Genomic DNA, 22,064 nt, shown 5'->3' with positions numbered 1-22,064 from the left:
TCTGATGAGGTACCACCTCACATCCATGAGGATGGCTGCCATCAAAAAAACAGAAAATAACAAGTGTTGGTGAGGACGTGGAGATACCAGAGCCCTTGTGCACTGCTGTCGGGAATGCAAGGTGATAGAGCCACTGTGGAAAACAGTATAGCACTTCCTTAAAAAATTAAAAGTAGAATTACCATGTGATTCCGAAATTCCACTTCTGGGTATATACCCAAAAGAACGAAAAGTAGGGTCTCAAAGAGATGTTTGTATACCCATGTTCATAGCACTATTATTCACAATAGCTAAAATGTAGATGTAATCCAAGTGTCTGTTGACAGATGAATGGATAAGCAATTTGTGGTATGTGTGTATACATACACACACACACACAATGCAATATTATTCAGAAAAGAAAGGAAATTCTGCAATATGCAATGACATGGATAAAACTTGAAGGCATTATGCTAAATGAAATAAGCCAGTCATGAAAATGGTAAACAATGTACAATTCCAACTATATGAGGTACTTAAAGTAGTCGAAACCATAGAGACAGAAATTATAATGGTGGGTGACAGGGGCTGGGGGAGGGGTGAATCGGAAGGTAATGTTTAATAGGTATAGAGTTCCGGTTTTACAAGATGAAGAGGTATGGGGATAGATGTTGGATGGTGATAGTTGTACAACAATGTGAATATATTCAATATCACTGAACTGTACACTTAAAAATACTTAAGATAATCTATTCATGTTATATGCATTTTGCCACAATAAAAAAAGAAGAGAAAAAAAAGACAATTAGAAGTCACCATATAATAAGTACACTGCAATGTGCAAAAGTTAACAGTGGTACCAACAGTTGTATCACAGTAGGAACCTATTAATGCTAGGCTAGGGACCAGCGAACTGAAAATTAAGATACTAACTATCAGCTGTGGATAACCAACTCTCAGTAAAACCTGTAGGATACTAAGATGGCTTACTTCAACAAATCTGATCAATCGACCTATACAAATCTGATTTTTTTTAAATCACCCCCCTGCCTTCTCTCCCTTTCCAAAATTCAGTTGGTAAAATCCCAGCTTTGGGATGGTTGAACTCAGCCCTCTACCAACTGTCTCTATGCTGAAGCAGCTGAACGTCCTAAAGAACATTACCTGTTTCACTGCCTCCACTTGAAAATTATGATACCTCCCTACATATGATTACCTTACCTCAAATGGGCATTCAACCAAACGTTCCACTCACCCTTTAGCTGATTAGATTACCTTCAATGAGAAAATAGAAATCTTTGCAAGAGAACTCCATCTCCGCACCCTCAAATCTGTAGGCCTCCCGGTCCCTGCACCATCCAGTTATAGTGAAGAAGGTGTCCCATCAAAAGCCATTCTTTCTACTCCTTCACTTGTACTCTCACCTGGATGACTTCCTCTTTCAGCTCCCATCAATGTTCTCTTTCTGTCTGTCTGTCTGTCTCTCTCTCATTCCACTTAATGAGGTACTTACAGTAGTCAAAATCATAAATACAGAAAATATAATGGTGGCTGACAGGGACTGAATATTTCTCTTAGATATATTCAGTCATTCAACAAACATTTAATTGAGAGAAATATTTTGAAGGTAGAGCCAAATGGCTTATTTAGAAACTGGATGTACAGAGTGAGAAAAAAGGAAAAATCAAGCTTATCCCTTAATTTTTGGCCTGACCTGAGAACACTGTGTGAATGTCAACATCCTATAGTGTCTCCTATTCAAACACACACACCTCGCTTGATACCCACATCCTCCTCCAAACACTATTTATTTTTCTTTGTTCCCTTTTATAGCAAAGCTTCTCAAAAGAATTGTCTACTTACACTATCTCCACTTCCTCCCCTTCTGTTTGCCAACTAACACCCTACTATTTCACCAAAAGTAGTCTTGTCAAGATTACCAATCATCTCTATATGGTCACTATTCTGTCCTCACCTTATTCAATCTCTCAGCAACATTCAACACAACTGATCTCCCTTCTGTTTCAAATGCCCTACTTTCTCGGCTTTTGGGGACATACATTCGCCTGGCTTTCCTTCTATTTTTCTGTCTATTCTATTTCCTTTGTAGGCTCTTCCTTCACTAGCTATCCTCCATATGTCCAAGGCTAGGAACTTCCATTTCTTATACACTTCACTCACCCCCAAATGATCACATCCATTCCCATGGCTCTATCATCCACATGCTGATGACGCCCAAGTTTCTATCTCTAGCCCAAAAGCTCTCTTTTAGACTAAAAATGATCTGTTAGACAATTCCACCTGTACTTCTCATAACTATCTTAAACCTAACATGAATAAATGGAACTCTTGCTCTTCACAGCATCTAGAATTTTAATTCTATTTACTTACAATATGCCTTCCTAAATAAACAGTAAGCTCCCTCATAAACAGTAAGTTTATAAGGGAGCAACTAAGTTTGTTGTGTTTACAAATGTACATCAAGCAACTAAGTAGGGCTTGGCAAAAGCACACACCAAGTAGACACCAAGATTTACTAGACACTGTGGTTGCTCTCAAAATATTCACATACTAATGGGAGAAGCAGATACATAAACCACAATGATAGTACAACATGGTAAGTGCCACTATGAGTGAAGAGAGGAAGAACGTGAGTGCTGCCTGAATCCAAAAGAGGGGCCCTTAGTACCCTAGGAGTGAGGAAAAACTTTCTTAAGAAGGTGACCTCAGAGTTTATTTTTATGAAATAAGAATAAATACAGCTGTTAAGTGCCTACTATGTATATCTTTCTTTTTTATAGAATTATTTTTAAGCTTTTTTGTAGCTCTCCAAGGTAGGTATAAATATCTTCCATTTGATATGTAAAGCTTAGAAAGGTTTAAAGCCAGATTTCCAATCAAGATGGCAGTGTAGGTAAGCACAGCTCCCCTCCTGGCACAACCACACCAAAATTACAACTAAACTATAGAACAACCACCATTCAGAACCATCAGAAATTGAGCTGAATGGAAGTCCTACAACTACAGAATTAAAGAAGAAACTACATTGTGACTGGTAGGAGAGGCAGAGGACAATTGGCCCCACACTGACATGTGGTGAATTAAAATCAGGAGAAATATCTAAGGAGCAAAGAGTCCCAGCCCCCAGGCCCCCCAACCCAGTGTTCTAGTGCCAGGAAGGTAAGTCACCATATCTTCTAGCTGTAAGAACCAGTGCCGGATTCCCAGGCAGTTCCTCTTAAAAGGCCTACACAGTGACTTACTCAGACTCACTCCATCTGAGCTCTAGCATCAGGCAGCGGCTCATAGGGCACCAGACATGTGGAGAGGAAATGAATTGTCCGGCATCAGGGCAAGACCAGGGGGGCAACCTTCTCCCAGACAGAAGTGTTGGCAGAGGCCACTGTTCCTTTTCTGAGCCCTCCCCACCCACGCAGCCACACAGCAAGCAGGTGGACACCATATCTGAGAATCCATCAACCTGGTTCACACTGTTTGCCTCACCCTTGTGATTCCATGAGGCCCTGCCCCACCCAATTTTCAGACCCACCCAAACTGTTTCCCGTGGCTTTTCCATACAAATGGCTTATCTTGGCCCATTCTTTAGATTTCCCTGAATTATCTCAAACAAGCAGCATCTGGCCTCAGCAAGCCCCATACCTCTTGCTAAGTTGCCCCAAGCCCAGCACTAGCAGTAGCCAGCCTTGGTTCACAGCTTGGCCTTGACTGGGTACCTCCAAGGCCAGCACAAGTAGCAACCATCTGCAAATCACTTTGTAGTTTTTGCTGTATGACCCCAGACAGAACACAGGCAGTGGCTGGCCTAGGATATGCGAACAACCATCGGGGCTCAACTACAACAGGAGGGTGAACACAGCCCACACAGTGGGTGCACCTTGAGTACCCAGCTTGGGTGATAGGCAAGGCTGTGCCACTGGACCCTATAGGACACCTGCTACATTGGGCCACACTACCAAGCCTGGGAGATATAGCAACTCTACCTAATACACAGAAACACATACACAGAGGCTGTCAAAATGAGGAGACAAAGAAACATGGCCCAAATGAAAGACCAGAACAAAATTCCAGAAAGAGAACTAAACAAAATGGAAACAAGCAAGCAACTAGATGCAGAGTTCAAAACACTGGTTATCAGGATGCTCAGTGAACTTAGTAAAAACTTCAATATTATAAAAAAGGGCATGGAAATCAAACAAAAAAAGAAATGAAGGATACACTAATTAAAATAAAGAACCATTTACAGGGAATTGACAGTATAGTAGATGAAGGTGAGAATCAAATCAGCAATTTGTAATATAAGATAGCAAAAAAACAAACAAACACCCAATCAGAATGGCAAGAAGAAAAAAAGAATAAAAAAAATAGTATTAGTGTAAGGAGCCTCTGAGACAACTTCAAACACGCCAATATTTGCATCATGGGGGTGCTGGATGGAGAAGAGAGAAAGAAATGGGGTCTATTTGAAACAATAATGATAGAAGACGCCCCTAACTCCATGAAGGAAATAGACATACAAGACCAGAAGGTTCAGAGTCCCAAACAAGATGAACATAAAGAGGCCCACTCCAAGGTACATCATAATGAAAATGCCAAAGGTTAAAGACAAAGAGAATCTTAAAAGAAGCAACAAAGAAGCAGTGAGTTACCTACAAAGGAGTTCCCATAAGACTGTCAGCTGATTTCTCAAAAGAAACTTTGCAGGCCTGAAGGGATTAGCAAGGAATATTCAAAGTAATAATAAGCAAGGACCTACAACCAAGATTACTTTACCCAGAAAAGCTATCACTTAGAATCAAAGGACAGATAAAGAGCTTCCCAGACAAGAAACGGCTAAAGGAGTTCATCATCACCAAACCAACATTATATGAAGTGTTAAAGGGTCTTCTTAAAGAAGACAAAGAAGAAGGGGGAAGGGGAGAAGAAAGAGGAGGAGAAGGTGAAGGAGAAGAAGAATAACAAGAATATGAATAATAAATGGCAACAAATACATATACATCAACAATTGAATCTAAAACACAAACAAACAGAACAGAAACAGAATAATGATGGTTGCCAGATGGGAAGGGGGTCAGGGGAATGGGCAAAAAAGGGGAAGGGATTAAGAAGTACAAATTGCTGGTTACAGAACAGTCATGGGGGCATAAAGCACAGCACAGGACATATAAGCAGGCAAAGAACACATATGCATGACCCGAGGACGGGGACAACAGCACGGGGACTGCCTGAGGGAATGGGGGAGGCTAGGGAGAGTGGGGCAGCTGGAGAAAAATCGGGACAACTGTAACAGCATAATCAAAAAAGAATAATTAAAAAAATAAATAAGTATTTACATCTTCAAAAAAAGAAAGATTAAAAACCAGGTAGCTAGTAAGTGGTAGAACCAGAATCTGAATCGAGGTCAGTCTGCTTCTAAATTCCTCCCCCTTCATTTTTTTTCCTATATCACAAGGCATCATAGAAATAATGCCTTTCATACTTGCCACCGACTATTTAACTTTAAACAAATCACTGTACCTCCTGACTTTGGTATTCAGCACGGAGCCCAATTACTGGTGTCCAAATCTTTCTCCTTCTAGACCCCTCTTTTTCCTTTATTATTAAGGATGGAGGCTCAGTTTTAGTCAGTGAGCAACCCTGGGCACTCCCTTCAGGCTGCAGCGTCTGAGCATTGTTTATAGCTAAACATGCATTCAGGGACAACTACAGTAGCATCTGTACACAGCACTTTACAGTTTACAAAGCAGTTTCACACATTTATTATTTCACTTAATCTGCACCAATCCTATGAGCTGTTAAATCCCTATATTACAGAGGCCAATGGAAGTCAAATGCCTAACCTAGCTCCATCTGGTCTCTGGACTCTACCAACTGCCCAAAATTGAATTTTAAAAAATTGGAGGGGTGCCCTGACCAGTGTGGCTCAGTTGGTTGGGTGGCATCTCACAAAACAAGGGGTTGCCGGTTCAAGTCTCAGTAAGGGCACATGCCTGGGCTGCAGGTTAGGTCCCCGTTCAGGGCCCATATGAGAGGCAACTGATCAATGTTTCTCTCTCACGTCAATGTTTCTCTCCCTCTCTTTCTCCCTTCCTCCCTTTCCCTCTCTCTAAAAATAAATAAATAAAATCTTTTTTTTTTAAGAATATTGGAGGATCAAGGCAGTGGGGGGTGAAGGAGGTAGGAGGAAAGGAAGAGAGCAAATGACTCATGCAGGGAGTCTAGCACCGAGTCACCCAAATGGCTAAGAGAGAGAAGTTAACAGAGACCACGTCTCTTTCCCTTCCAAGGTAATGAGTGTTTGGCCATGGCACAGTGACTCATATAAAACAATTCTTTTTTTCTTCTCAGCAGGACCCAGAGTCTAACCCCACAGGTAGGCAGAAAAGAGACTATAAGAAAACTCTATGCACACTATGTGTACACATAGGGCCAGAAGATAACATAACATAAAAGACTAGATATCACCTTTAAAGAAGACCTGAGCTTAGGACCCAGCTCTGTCACTGATGTGATGAATCAAAAGTCCCCTCTGTGTTATCACAGCCCCTTGGGCTGCTCTTATTTCACATATATTTATTGCTTGAGGTTACAGATACCCACACTCCTTGACCTGGACTAGAAGGCAGCAACTGAGTCCAACTTCCACTTTTGTATCCCCAGCACCTGGCACCGTAACTAGTATAGAATAGATGGTTCAGAGAATGCCTGATGATGTTTGGATGCTATATTCAAAACCTTTTGTATATATATACACATTACACATGCTCGTCTAGACAGTAAGTGCCAGGAACGCTGCAATCTTGTCTTATCTCTGCTTCCCTCTCATTCTTTTACTTTGAGGACACTGCTCAAGAAAAGTTTGCTGAGTAGAAATAAACCAGTTCAAAAGCCAGCCTTCAAAGGGAAAGAGAATTAACCTATGTTCCTCTTTCCCACCACACCCACCTTTATCCCCAAATAACCCCTATTTTGGCCAGGCCACTCTCTTCTTCAAAAGACTGCTGCTCTCCCTCAGAACTCCTCCTTCCCTCCCTCCACTTCACCCCTGCTATGCCCTGTCTTCCCTAGGCTCACACAGGTTTACCTCTTTTCCCCCAGGCCCACAGCACCTCAGAGCTGCCAAAGATCTTGTTCCTCTCCTAGTCCCTCTCACTAGAATGGGAGCTTCCGCCCAGGGCCCCTGGACACGCACTCTCCTCCACCTGTAGTCTTCAAGCTCCCCACCTCCCATCTTACTCACTCCCTACTACCTGCCGCTGCCCACTGCCCTCCAGCTGCCCACTGCCCTCCAGGACGGGATGGGAAACACATCCAGGAAGAAAGACTTATTGGCAGGACCAAAGCAAGGCAGAGAGGCAATAAGACGAGAGACTGACACGGGGAGATGACAGAATGTGTAAGTGAGAGCCAAAAGCAAGGGAGTTTGGTGGGAAACAGAGAGGGTTTGGACCTCACAGACACCAAAGCAAAAGTCCCTACAACCAGTAACCCACTGATACTGAGAAAGCTTAACAAAAATTTCAAGGAGGAAGTGAAGAAAGTCTAACCAAACAGGAGAAGGACCAAAGAGAGGGAAGAAAAAGTTAGCTATACAGGGGAAGGGATAAGAAAGGGGAAGCATGGGGGGAGCGGGAAGAAGGGAGAAAGTGAGGGTGGGAGAAAAGGTAGGTGGGGGCAGGGCAGAAAAATAGGAGTAGAAAATAGGAAAGTGGGGAGAGGAGGACAAGGAGGCGGAGTCATAAGAAAACTGGAGAGAGGAAGGAGGTGCAGAATCATCAAGGTAGGTTAGTGTATCAGGTCTGACATGTATTTCTTGGTCTCAGATAATCAAAGAAAGATTATAGTGATTAAGACATTACACAGCCCAAGGTCTGTAATTAACGTGACAGAGTAAGATGGGGGCTCCAGAGACGATAGCCTAGTTGTAAAACACCTTTATACCCAAGTATCAAAAATTGGTCAGTTTAGAGGGGGAAAAAAAACATTAACAAACCTTGACCTGCTTCTTTTCCTAATCTCACCTCCCTATCCCTCACATACCTACACTCAACACCAAAATAAGCAGCATTCTCAACCTCCCCTTTGCCCATAAAGCCACCGGATCCTGAGCAGACCAGCAAGATGCCATCCACAAGGCTGGCTAGAAGACAGGATGCCAAGGTCCGCTCCCTAAGTTCGCCTGTCTCCCAGGGCTGAGGCGGACATCTCTGCAGCCCACTAGAAGGACTTTAAACCAGCTCACCTTTTACCAAAAAAAATCTGACAGCCTGGAAAAGTCAGAGTTACCAAGAGAATGTAAAGCCCTTCCCTGAACAGAGAAGGAAACTGAGGCCCACAGAGGCTACCTGAACAGGGCCAGCCCCCAGGTTTCCTGTCCCAGTTTACTCCATCTCCTAACCGATCAGCCCACCATCCCAGCAGGCCACTACCTAAGCCAGGGCAGAGCCACCACGCACAAGGGCGCTGGTAAAGGAGTGTGGTTCCTGAGGCAGGGCAGTTCCCCAAACAGCTTCCCCTTCACACCCTTCCCTGGCCAGGGCTCTGAATTCCAGCGTTGGCCTAGACCTGTGTGGGCTCTTCAGAGGGCCCCATCCTCTGCCCTTCTCTCATTTAGGCTCTCTTAAGGGAAGAGACCCACAATCTACCCGACCCTGCATCACCACCGCCCAGGAGCCGGCAGAAACCACCCTCCTCCCCAGCATCGCCCAGCCGGGCCGCCGGCAATACCTGGTGGGGAGAGCTGGCCCCGGCATCTCGGGCCACTGTTTTTGTTGCAGAGCCGCACCTCTCTTCCGCCCGGCCTGGCCACGCAAAACCGGTGCCTCTTTACTCGGCTGGAGCAGTGCTCCCAGCAGCTGAGCCGCCCCAGCTCCCCGGTGCAGCACGCTCCCGCCCTCGCAGAGTGCAGTTCAGGCGCTGCTTCGGGGTTGGCGAAGCAGAAGGGGCGGGGGAAGAAGGGAGGCAAGGAGGCGGGAGGAAGCGGCTTCTCCTTTCTGAGAAGTACTGAGGGCGGGGAGACTACTACCTTCCTACACTCTCAGCTATTCTTCCTCACCTAGTCCTGAACAGGAGGTAATGTTTCACTTCGCCCAGGCTTTCCGGGGCCTATTAAAAGTCCTGCATGAGCCCCGGAGGCAAGGAAGAGAACCTCTGTGCCTTAGTTTGTGCAACTGGGTCAAGGCTCCAGGACAACTGAGGTCAAACCTAAGATCCGTCAGATTAGTCTTCATTAAAGAGATGCGCCCACCTTCCCCCACGCACACACAAAGCTGTGGGTTCTAATTCTAATGCCCAGGGGAAATGATGCTTGGATACTTACACTTGTTTTAAACAAAGAAAGCTCTGTGAGCAGTTACCATTTATTATTACTATTTTTTAATCTTCACCCAAGGATATGTTTATTGATTTTAGAGAGAAAGGAAGAGGGGAAGGGGAGAGAGAGAGAGAAACATCAATGTGAGAGGGAAACACCCATCATCTGCCTCTCTTAAAACCCAGATCCTCCCAGGAGGATGTTCCAACCAACCGAGCCACCCGGCCAGGGCGCAGTCACCATTTATGAAGCGTTATTGTGTTCCAGGCGCTTTATGTCTATCTCACCACAATCTTAGGAAACAGGCACTCTACCACCAACTCACATATGCGAAAACTGAGGTTCAGGAGAATGTGGTTTCATACAAGAACTATTTCTTAAGCACTATTATAAATTAGGCATTGTCACGGGTCCTGCGCTAAACAACACGTTCCAGGGCATTTGCCAACACTGGCCAGACCCCCTAAATGCCAGTAGTGCCCCTGATAAATGAAACAGTTAAAAATACTGCACATTTCCAAATGCTCCCCAGGAGGTAATATTACCTCGCCAACTCCAGCTCTGCATCCTGCTCTTAAGAGATATGGCATAAGTCAGATTATGCAGGGTCTCTTCCCGGTCATAAGTAGGAGTCTGAATTTTGTTCTGAATTTCAGCAATGCAAACGCTTTGGAAGGTTTTAAGCAGAATGACAAGATCTCATTTACATTTTTATAAGATCACTAAGTAATAAAGAATAGAAGGAAGGGTGATGGAAACAAGAAAACAAGTTAGTAGATTCTTTTAGAACCCCCTGAGAAGATGGTAATGATTTAGACTAATATACTGGGATATGAGATAAAAAGAAACAAGCATATCTAAGGATATATAGCTTGGAAGAGTCAGCAGAACTTGCTGAAAGACAGAATATGAAAGGTGAGAGAGGGCAGTGACTCCCCGGGACTACACAGCTGGTAAATGGCTAAATGGTCACAACTCTGGTCTGATTCCTAAGCCTGTGCTGTATCTCTCTCTGCCATATTAGTCAGTTTTATATCACCTGCCATACCCCTCTCCTTACAGCCTAGCAAAGAGTAGGTAACCAGCATTATGCCTGATCAATGATTTATGTGTGCTAGAGAAAAGTTTTGTGATATTTATCCATTTTCCCTGACAGATGTCTCCACCTCCATTCAGTGGTCCCGAATTAATCTAATCGCAGAAGGTACAGGAGAAGAACTCCATGAGGACTGAAGAGCTCTTCTGTTACATGTCTTTCGCCTTTCTCAGGCCCTGAGTACATGTGCTATGAGTACCTGTACATGTGGTAGTTCCAACTACCAGAAGTCCCAAATATGGTGACGGAGACGGGGAATTTCTTGAAGCAACACCCACACTGCAGACAGAACAGGTAAATAATTCAGACCAGAGGGTCTGAATGTTCTCTTGACCCCACACCCTGTCCTCCATCTCAATTTACACAGGGTGAATGAGAGACAGAAAGAGTGCTCTGCCTTGGATATAGATTTTCAAACCAATGATCAATAATCAGAACATCTGATCTTACCCAATTTCCCACCACGTGGAGCACCCTCTTATAGATGGCTTTGCAGTCCCTGCCGGAACACATCTGCTGGAACATTTGCAATGAGCACTATAAGATAGTGTGCTTCCTAATATTCAGCCGGTGCCTCTGTAAATTTCCAATTCCACCTCCTGGAGTCCTCAGGACAAGTCATAATAAAGGCCTTCAGATATGTGTGTATGGTGATCTATCAGCCCTACACTTTTTTCTCTTCTCCAGGATATATACCCTCAGTTCTTTTAAACAGTTGTTCATTCAACAAACAACTAAGCATCTCGTACAAGCGATCCTTTAAGGAGTTTATAGTCTCGTTATGGTGATCTTCAAATCACCCTGTGCATCAAAATTACCTGGAAAGGTTTAAAAATATATACTGAAGTTCTATCAGAGATTTTTATTCAACTGGTCTGGGATGTGGCCTAGATAATATATCTTTATAGATATAACTATAGCTACATAGATATATATCAGAGGACTAATGCTACTCAATTTCAATGCTTACTATAAAGCTACTGGTCAGAACAGTGCAGTACGGGTGAGAGAACAGACAGAGAGATCAATGGAACAGGAAAGACAGCCTGAAACAGACCTGTAGAAACACTGTCAACTGAACTCTGACAAAAAGCCAGGGAAATTCAATGGAGAAAGGAGAGTCTTTCCAATAAATGGTGCTAGAAACAGATCTACACATGCAAAAAATAATTAATCTAGACATAGATTTGCACTTTTCACAATATTAACTCAAAATTTATCATAGACCTAAATGTAAAATACAAAACGATAAAATATCTAGAAGATAACATAGGAGAAAATTGAGATAATCTTAGGGTTGGCGATGACTTTTTAGATAACACCAAAATCACAATCCATAAAAGAAAAAGTTGGTAAGTTGGAATTAATTAAAATTTAACATTTCTGTTCTACAAAGACACTGTTAAGAAAAAAAAAGACAAGTCACAGACTTCAGAAAATACAGGCAAATCACAGATTTTGGTAAAGGACTTATATCCAAAATATACAAAGAACTCTTAAAACCCAATAAAAAAACAAACAACTCAATCAAAAAATGCACAAAAAATCTGAATAGACATCTCCCTAAAGAAGATATAGAGATGACAAATAAGCATACGGAAAGATAATCAACATCCTATGTCATTAGGGACTTGCAAATTAAAACAACAATGAGGGACTACTATATACCTATTAGAATGGCTAAACTCCAAAACAATGAAAACACCAAATTCAGGTGAGGATGTGAAGCAACTACAATTCTTATTCACTGCTGATGAGAATGAAAAATCTTACAACTTTGGGAGATAGTTTGATAGTTTCTTACAAATATATATATATATATATATATATATATAGGCTTTCCATACACTCCAACAATTGCACTCCTAGGTACTTACTCAAATAACTTGAAAATTTATGTCCACACAAAAAATGTCCACAAATATTTATCAAATCCTTATTCACAATAGCCAAAATTCAGAAGCAACCAAGATATCCTTCAACAGAACAATGGATAAGCAAACATTCATACAATGGCGCTTTAAAACAGCAATAAAAAGATGAATTATCAAGCCATGAAAAGCCATGGAAAACCCCTAAATGTATACTGCTAAGTGAAAAAAATTAGTCTGAAAAGGCTGACTCTAGCTATATGGTAGTCCAGAAAAGGCAAAACTACAGAAAGAGTAAAAAGATCAGTGATTGCCAGGTTTTCAAAAGGGAATCAGTAGTAGGGATGAACAGTGGACACAGGGCATCTTTAAGGCAGCAAAACTATTCTGTATGATAGTATAATGGTGACTATATGATATTATGCATTTTTAAAACCCAAAGAACTGTAAAACACAAAGTGTGAACCCAAATTTAAAAATATAAACTATGGACTTCAATTAATGACAATGTATCGATATTGGTTCCTCCATTTTGCCACACTAATGCAGGATGCTGACAACAGAGGAAGTACTGGGGGGTTGCAGAGGGGGAGTACAGCAGCTATTCATACATTCTGGTCAATTTTTCTGTAAGGTTAAAACTGTTCTAAAAATAAAGTTTATTAAAATAAAATTTAAAGAATTTTAAAGTATCAAGCAAAAAAAGGACATATAAACCTCTTTTTCTTTTTCATTAGATTCATTAGACAGAAAATTACTCTGTCAAATTGCTGTAAAAGTGTCTAAACACTCTCAATTCTATGTTTACCTCATTGCAGACTGGGAACAGTTCAGTCTCTACTTTGATTAGTGGTGATTTAGGTCGCCTTCCACTGAACATAGTCCTATGACCCTCTTACTCCCTAGCACCCTATGGGGGACCTGATACTCTGTGCACCCTCTTATTGCCTAGTACCCTAAGGGAAACATATTTCCTGGTCCTGACAATCAAAAAGGGAAGATTATAGTGATTTAAGATGACCTTCTTGCTGCCTAGTATTGTAGAGGGGACATGATACTCTTAAGTGCAGTGTGTCCCCTACAGAATATAATTGGACTATCCCCTACTTTAAACTGTACTTAGTGCTTCCAATAATTCAGTCAGAAGCTGCGTTAGCTTTTCAGCCATTGCAATGTCTTTGACTGATGCTGAGCTTAGCTAACCAAAGCCATCATTTTCACAAGAATAGCATCACGGTAGATCTCCTCCAGCCTGCCCACATATTGCCATTTCTTTGAGACTTAAAATGTAGAACTTCATTCTCATCCTCCTTCAATTTCGTCTTGTTGGCTTCGACCCATCTTTTCAAGCTCTCTCCTTCTCTGCCATCTAGCACAGGAGCTCTCTCTTCCAGTCTTTGTCACCTGCAAATCTAATACATATGCTCTCTCTTCAAAAACGTGTCAAAGATCTACCACATGCCCTTGCCTATTCTAGGTTTCAGGGACTGAAGAAGACCTAGACTCCAGATCTGGATTTCTGCCCTATGTCTCCAGAAATCACCACTATAAGGGAGGCTGACATATATATATATAAACTACAAAAAGTATTACACTATCCCTGGCCAGGTGGCTCAGTTGGTGAGACCACCATTCCATATACCAAAAGGTCGTGGGTTTGATCCCTGGTCAGGGCATATACCCAGGTTATAGGATCAATCCCCAGTCTGGGTGCATATGGAAGGTAACCAGTCAATCCATGTCTCTCTCATGTTGATGTCTCTCTCTTTCTCTCCCTACTCCCCCATCCCTTTGTTCCCTTCCTCTCTCTCTAAAAAAATCAATAAGTATATCCTCAGGTAAGAATTTTAAAAAATGTTAAGCCAGTATTTTTTAAAGTACTGCACTGAAAAACTGAATGAACAAAATAAGTAAGTAGAGTAGAAGAAACAACAAAACATGTATCATACAGTATAAGGTACCACTAATGTCTTCAACAGGAAAGAGAAAATTCAGGCACCTTCTATTTTAGATTTCAGTTCTGAAAAACAGGTGCTGGTCTGGATTATAGAAGGCTGACTACTTAGCTCACACACTGACCCTTTCAATGGTGTGTGTTACTATAAGAATCTTGGCTAAGCTCGGCTCCCTATGATAAAACACAAGACTCATGAAATTGAAGCATATTGGTAACACGCCAGCAGTTTTATTTACTACTAAGAGCTAATAGCCTATAATCAAGAAAGAAATTAATAACTAAAGAAAAAAGCAGAATCAAATGAGGTAGAAAGGACTTCACAGGTGAAACGATACTTTCAAAGAAAGAAATTAAATCCTAGAGATATTAAATGACACCCAAGTCTATACGAGTTAGCAGTTATCTTGTTGTAAGTCAGTAACTCCTTCTGTTGGTGCAGTCCTTTGGTTTACAATACATAATTCACAAGGTATTCTCCCATGGACCTCGATATCAACGTTTTGTCTGCATAGTCATCTTGGGCTGGACCAGGCCCTTTAGAGTCACTCACCTGGATTCTGCAGGCATATGAGTTTGCAACTGCTGGTAACACTATATAAAGGCTAATGACCAGTAATAATTAGCAATTTTTTTAGAAAATAGAGTTTTCCACTTAATCCTTATGTATTGAACTGATGACTACCATGATTATACTGCCTGTAAGATTTGAAAACGATCCTTTTTGTTTGATTCTTTTGCAACCACAAATAATTTTAAGAACACATTTACTGATTGAGAATTACAATCTTCTGATATCATCAGTTAAATGTAAAAAAAGTCAGTCAACAATGATAATTCTGGTTATAAAATAGTCATCTAATATACCATTCTTTCTTGTAACCAGATGGCAGGACGAGTTACCTATTAAGGGCTCTCTATGGGCCAGAAATAAACCCACAACTATGTGGACAACTAATTTCCAACAAATGAGCCACAAGCATATAATTGAGAAAGGAAAGCCTCTTCAATAAGTGATGTTGGGAAAACTGGAAAACCACATGCAAAACAATGAAACTGGACTGCTACCTGACACCACACACAAAAATTATACCAAAATGACCTGAATATAAGACTGGAAACATTGCAGGAATAAGTATAAAGGACACATGGACAATAACGGGGGGTGGAAATGGGAGGGAGGTGGGGAGGACATAGGGTGCGCTGGGGAAGGGGGAAGGCAGAAAACTGTACTTGAACAACAATTTAAATAAAAATAAAATATTTTTTAAAAAGACCTGAAACAATAAAACACATAGGAAGAAAGCATAGGCATTAAATTTAGGGACCTTGGTCTCAGAGAAGTTTTTTGTGAACTTGACCCCAAAGGCAAGGGAAGTAAAAACAAAACAAAAAAAAAATGAATGTCAAACTAAAAAGCTTCTGCATAAAAAAGAAACCAACAAGCCCTGGCTGGTGTGGCTCAGTGGACTGAGTGTGGGCCTGCAAACCAAAGGGTTGCCGGTTCAATTCCCAGTCAGGGCACATGCCTGGGTTGTAGACCAGGTCCCCAATAGGGGGCAGATGAGAAGCAACCATACATAGATATTTCTCTCCTCTATCTCCTTCCCTTCCCCTCTCTCTAAAAATAAATAAATAAAATCTTAAAAAAAAAAAAACCAACAAAACAAAAAGGCAACCAGTTGAAAGGGAGAAGATATTTGCAAACAATACTTCTCATAAGGGGCTAATATCCAAAATATATGAAGTATTGAAAACAATACTTCTCATAAAGTGGCTAATATACAAAATATGAATAAAGAATTCACACAACTCAACAACAACAAAAAAATACAATTAAAAAATGGGCACAGGACCTGAATAAACACTCTTCCAAGAAGAACATACAGATGGCCAACAGACACATAAAAAGATGCTCAACATCACTAGTTACAAGGGAAATGCAAATCATAACCTCAGTGAGATACCACCTCACATGTTAGAATAGCTATTATCAATAAGACAAGAAATAAGTGTTGGAGAGGATGTGGGAAACCCTCATCCTCTCCAAAAAAAAACACCTTCATTCACTGCTGGTGGGAATGTAAACTGGTGCAGCCACTATGTTAAACAGTATGAAGGTTCCTCAAAAAATTAAGAATAGAGCTACCATATGACCCAGCAATGCCTCTTCTGGGTATCTACCTGAAAAATTTGAAAACACTTATTCATATTGATATGTGTATACCTGCACAATAACGGTCACTCAGCATTATTCACAATAGCCAGGACATGGAAATAACCAAAGTGTCCTTCAACAGATGATTGGATAAAGAAGATATGGTACATCTATATAATGGAATACCACTCAGCCATAAAAAAGCTGAAATATTGCCACTACAACTATATGAATGAATCTTCAGAATATCGTGTTAAGTAAAATAAATCAGATTAAAAAAAAAAGAAATGCATGATTTCACTTATATGTGGGATGTAAAACAAACAAACAAATGAACAAATAAAACAAACAAAAAACTCACAGGTACAGGCAACAGATGGTGGTCATCAAAAGGGGATGGGGTGGGGTGACAACAAGGAGAGTAAAGAGATCAAATATATGGCACACGAGACTAGACTTTGGATGGTGAGCACACAACGGAGTATACAGATGCTGTACTATAAGGTTGTATGCCTGAAATTTATATAATGTTATTAATCAATGTTACCCCAATAAATTTAATTTTTTAATTAATCAAAAAAGGGCTGTCTATGGAATAAATTAGAATATCAAATAAATAAGTAATGTTAGGTTATAAAAATATTGCAAGAAATGAAAAAGCAATGGAAAGCTCGATCTGTTCAGTGGCAATCAGTTACAAAGCCACCAATCATAAATCAAATTGTACTTGAAGTTCAAACAAGTCAAAAATGCAGAGAAGGGAAGCCCTGGCTGGTGTAGCTCAGTGGATTGAGCAAAGGCTGCAAACCAAAGTGTCGCAGGTTCGATTCCCAGCCAGGGTACATACCTGGGTTGCAGGCCATGACCCCCAACAACTGCACATTGATGTTTCTCTCTCTCTCTGTTTCTCTCTCTCTCTGTTCCTCTCTCTCTCTCTCTCTCTCTCTCTCTCCCCCTCTCTTTCTCCCTCCCTTCCCTCTCTAAAAATAAATAAATAAAATCTTTTAAAAAATGCAGAGAAGGGAGATATTAATTACATACATAGAGCAGGGGAAAGTTTTGTGGAAGAGACAGTATTTGGATTGGGTATGAAGGCATAGAATTTTCATAGAGGTATTGAGATTAGGGATAAGGGTAAGAGAATTCCCCTAAGGGAACCACAGAAGGACAAACGAAATAAATGCATGAGCTCTGTTTGGGAAACAGTAAATAATCTAGTCATTCAAGGAAATAGGAAATAACCTCATCATTCACTTATCATTTACTGAACACATTGTACATGCCAGACACCTGGCTAGTTGTCAGACATCAGATGAGGAAACCTAGCTTCTTTCAAGAAGAAAAGCATTTTGAAGGACAATGGAAGACAAAACTGTGTCAGTGATGGTCAGACTTAACAGCTTCACAATTATACTCTTTCAACTACCCAAGCCAAAAAACCTGAGGTGCCTCTGACTCTACTTTTTCTATCACCTCTACATTGAACCCATCAGCAAATCCTATCAACTCTACCTTCAAAATATATCTACAGTTCAATCACTTTTCTACCACCTTGGTCAAAACCGGCAAATTTTATCTAGAATAGTGCTTCCCGACATTTGGGGGAGGAGAGGAGAATTTTGCTCCCTAGAGGAAATCTGGCAAGGTCTAGAAAAATTTATGTTGAGGCAATTGGGTAGGTGCTATTGGTATCTAGCATATAGAGGTCAGAGATGCTACCAAACATCCTACAATGCATAGGACAGTCCTTTACAACAAAAAATATTCTGGTCCAAAATGTTAACAGTGCCATTGTGAAAAAACTCTGACTTAGAACACTGCAGTAGTCTCTTTACTGGTCCACGCCTACCTCTGAGAATGATTCTCTGATACTGTGAGTCTCAGGTCACATCCCTCTCTTCTGCTCAAAATTGTCCAGTGGTTTCCCAAATCATTCAACGTAAAAGCTAAAGTCCTTACAAAGACCTGCATGATATTATAAAGGCCACATGTGATTCTACCTCATTCCTCCCTTCCCCTCCATCTCACCCTGCTACATATCTGACCCGGTATCCTACTTCTCCTCCTTCCTTCACTCTGCTCCAGGAACAATAGTGTCTACCAACAGACTATGTATGTCTTTGAGCCTTCGTACTTACGGTCATTCTGCCTAAAAACACACTTCCCCCCAGCCAGCCAGATGACTTGCTCCTTCACTTCCTTAAGGTCTGTATTCAAATGTCACTTTAGCAGAGGTCTTCTCTGACCACTCTTTATAAAATGACAAACTCTCTCTCCAGTCTATCTCAACACACTTTATTTCCCCCTCCGTGCTTTATTTATCTACGTAGCATTTATCATTGATTGACATATTTATTTGCTTATTGGTTGATACCCTCCAAGAGAACACAAGCTTCACAAAAGCAAAGACTTTGTCTTTATCCCTAGGCCTCAGAACTTACTCTTTGCACAGAGTACGTGACTGATATGTAATGGCTGAATGAATGAATGGAGCTGGAAACACCAATCAGAAGAAAGTACAGAAAACCTTGAAGACCAGGAAAAATTATAGATGCAGTGCATGCAATCTTAGACTTGGCTTAAAGCAATGACTGCCCATGCAAATCACCTTGTGCCTCTGAGGGGGGCAGGGGAGGGAGAGGTATGGGGAGGTAGAAAGAGGGAGAAATAGAGGATGGGAAATTCTACACTGTACCAATACAAGAACACCACAATAATCAGAGGTGTCTAATAATGAAATGGGCAAACTTTAAAGAATTAATATCCCCAACCAACCTCTCAACAGGAAGGATCCTATAGAAACTAGTCTCTCATAATTTTCTTATTTCTCTGCTTCTCCTTTTAGACTCAGCTCAAACGTTACCACCTCTACAAAGGCTTTCTAGAACAACTCCTACTTATGGCCCTCAGACCAATCCTTCCACACTTACTTTAATTTACTAAAAGTAGTTGTTCACATATTGTTAGTGACTGAACTGTGGCCCACCCCAAATGCATGTTAAAGCCCTAAACCCCTCTCTGTGACAGTGTTGAAGAGAGGCCTCTAAGGAGGGAATTAAGGTTAAAGAGCTCATAAGGCAGGAGCACTGATCCAATGGAAGTGCTGTTCTTGTAAAAGAGAGGAGTCACCAGAATCAATCAATCTCTCCTCCTCTCCCTCCCTCTCCCTTTCTCCCCCTCTCCCTCCCTCCTCCTCCCTTTGCCATGTGAGGACACAGTGGAAAGGCCATCCACAAGCCAGGACTACAAGCGTCACTATTACAGCCCTCATCATAAGTTGAATCCTGCCTTGATGTTGGACTTCTCAGCCTCCAGATCTGTGAGAAAATAAATGTCTGTTGTTTAAGCCACCCAGTCTATGGTATTTCATTATGGCAGCCTAAGTAGACTGAAACATACATCTTTCCACCTCTGGACTCAAAAGATACTGTATTTTCTCATTTATTACCATATCCCCAGCCCAGAATAAAGCAATGTTAATAAAACACAGACACTACTACATATTTTTATGGAATAATACAGAGTACAAACACATTTTTAAAAACCATGTTAAAAAGTCTTTAATGATTTTCAAATTCCCAACTAAATCTGTTCCTCCTATCACCCTTGCTATATAAACCCTAACTTTGCCCAGAAAGGCAATGAGACAACTAAATATTAATTTTCCCAGCTTTCCTTTACACGTTTGGTGTGCCCATGTGACACAGCGCTAGCCAGTAAATCATAAAAGAAGCCTTGAGAATTCTGGGGAAATAGTTGCTTTACTTAGAAAACAGGGCAAAAAGGAGTACTGGGTCTGCCTTTCCCACTTGCCTCTTCCTCCAGCATTCTTTCTAGCACTGCAGCAGCCATCTTGTAACCATGAGGTCGTGGGCACAAGTGTTGGAAGCAAACACTCCAGCTGCAGAGTGGGAAAACAGACAGAGCCTGGGTTCCAAACAGCACTCTTGAGTCGTTGAACCCCATGCCAGCACACAGCCACCTCTCTCCGGACTACTTGTTAAGTGAACGAAACTAATCTCTACATTTTAAATCATTGTCAGGTTTTCTGTTACTACAGATGAAGACTTTCCTAATTGTTACAATCAAGAAGCATGTTAGAGAATCAAAAGGAAGAGGATTCTTACTAGTCTAAAATGTTAATTCCTTATCTGCCACTTGTCCCTAACTGTAAGTGAATTCCTGTTACTAGCATGAGATTAGAGGAGATTTAACAAATTAAGACAATGCAGAGTAGATATGAAAGGAAGACTGAATGGTCCCAGAAGCTAGCCAATCACCCCTAATAAGCCCTTATTTTTATACAGAGTAACAGTACAACCTTACCTATTTCTAAAATGTTTTCTTGTTGCTTACATGTATAAAGGTGTGTGTGTGTGTGTGTGTGTGTACCTCTTACAATAACAGTAATCACCAGTGGGATACAGGTCATAAAGTAGAAGAAAATTACACCAAGTATAGGCATACACCTTGGAGATAAATGCAGGTTCAGTTCCAGACTGAAAACATACAGCCAGTACCATTTGCTATTGTGACACCATCTGCCGACAGGCCTTGGACCTTGTTAAACATGACTGCCATTTTACTCTTCTGGGTTTATGTCCCCAGGACTGGAAATTACTAGAACAGAATAAGACTAAACAAACCCCTCCCCACCACAGCCACAGGCAAAAGATAACATTGGAGCAAACTGTAGTTTATGCAAAACCACCCAAACCTCCGGTGTTGCAACTCCCCTAACAGCCCAGGGACTACACAACAGCAACCCCCCACCTTTTATAATCTAGTCGAATCCAATAAAAGCTCAAAGCCCCCACCCCTCCATGCTGGCGCATCTCTCCACACCACACCCTTTTTCGGTCTTGGAAAGTGAAAACACATTGCCCTCTGCCTTTTCTTGTCTTTGTGAATTCTTTCACAGCCCGCATTGAGGACCACCCTAACAAAGGCCACCTCAATAAAGCAAGTGCTGCAATTAAAAAAAGTCATAATCTTTTTGCTGGTGGATGGTCTTGCCTTCAACCTGTAAAAAATACATTATCTGTGAAGCACAATAAAACAAAGTGCAATAAAATGAGGTATGTCTGTACCAAAAGCCCATGCTAGAGGTGACTATTGCAATTCATGACAAAATTTTGCTCTGAGCATCCTGGAAGCCAAATCAAAATCAAAAGGCAGAGCCCTGGCTGGGTAGCTCAGTTGATTAGAGGGCCATCCCAATATGCCAAACTCAAAAGGAAGGAAGTGAAACGTAAACTGATCGACTCTCACTGTCTGACGGGAAAAGCATTTCACTTTTGTTAAGAGACAATTATTATCAGTTAAAACGGGAGTTGGGAAACTTTTTTCCTGCAAAAGGACAGATAATTAATATTTTGCAAGGCATTTCACTGCTGTCTCCAATACTCAACTCTGCCTGTGTAACAAACACAAAAGCGGCCGTAGAAAATATGTAAACTAATAAGTATGGTTGTGTTTCAGTAAAACTTTACTTACAAAATAACAGGTGATGGGTCAGATTTGTCCCACAAGCTATAGTTTGCTGCCCCTGAGTCAAAGGGTTCTTGGATATGAGCACCAGACACTGGCTGATTAAGCACAGAATAAATTCGCTGAAAGGCATCGGGTGACTCACAGTCCTGGAAAGGCCGGGGAAACAGGTTTAAGACTGAACT

At 41.3% G+C, this 22,064-nt stretch overlaps 1 protein-coding gene across 4 annotated transcripts in view; it reads right to left on the bottom strand.

The window, feature by feature from the left end:
• PAK1 (p21 (RAC1) activated kinase 1) overlaps window positions 1-22,064 on the bottom strand; it is a 142,896-nt gene that overhangs the window by 67,867 nt on the left and 52,965 nt on the right. Inside the window, exon 1 of one of the 4 annotated variants that reach the window (XM_028514743.2) lies at window positions 8,725-8,934. The exons of 2 other annotated variants lie outside the window; for them this stretch is intronic. The gene's annotated coding sequence lies outside the window, so the exon portion shown is untranslated. Of the gene's footprint in view, window positions 1-8,724; window positions 8,935-22,064 lie in introns of those variants that run through there. One more of the 4 variants, XM_036028766.1, reaches the window with a different exon arrangement.

The sequence above is a fragment of the Phyllostomus discolor genome, chromosome 6, assembly GCF_004126475.2.
Source record: "Phyllostomus discolor isolate MPI-MPIP mPhyDis1 chromosome 6, mPhyDis1.pri.v3, whole genome shotgun sequence".
Taxonomy (NCBI): domain Eukaryota; kingdom Metazoa; phylum Chordata; class Mammalia; order Chiroptera; family Phyllostomidae; genus Phyllostomus; species Phyllostomus discolor.
The sequence above is the reverse complement of the archived record's forward strand: the minus strand, read 5'-3'. Positions and strand labels throughout refer to the sequence as shown.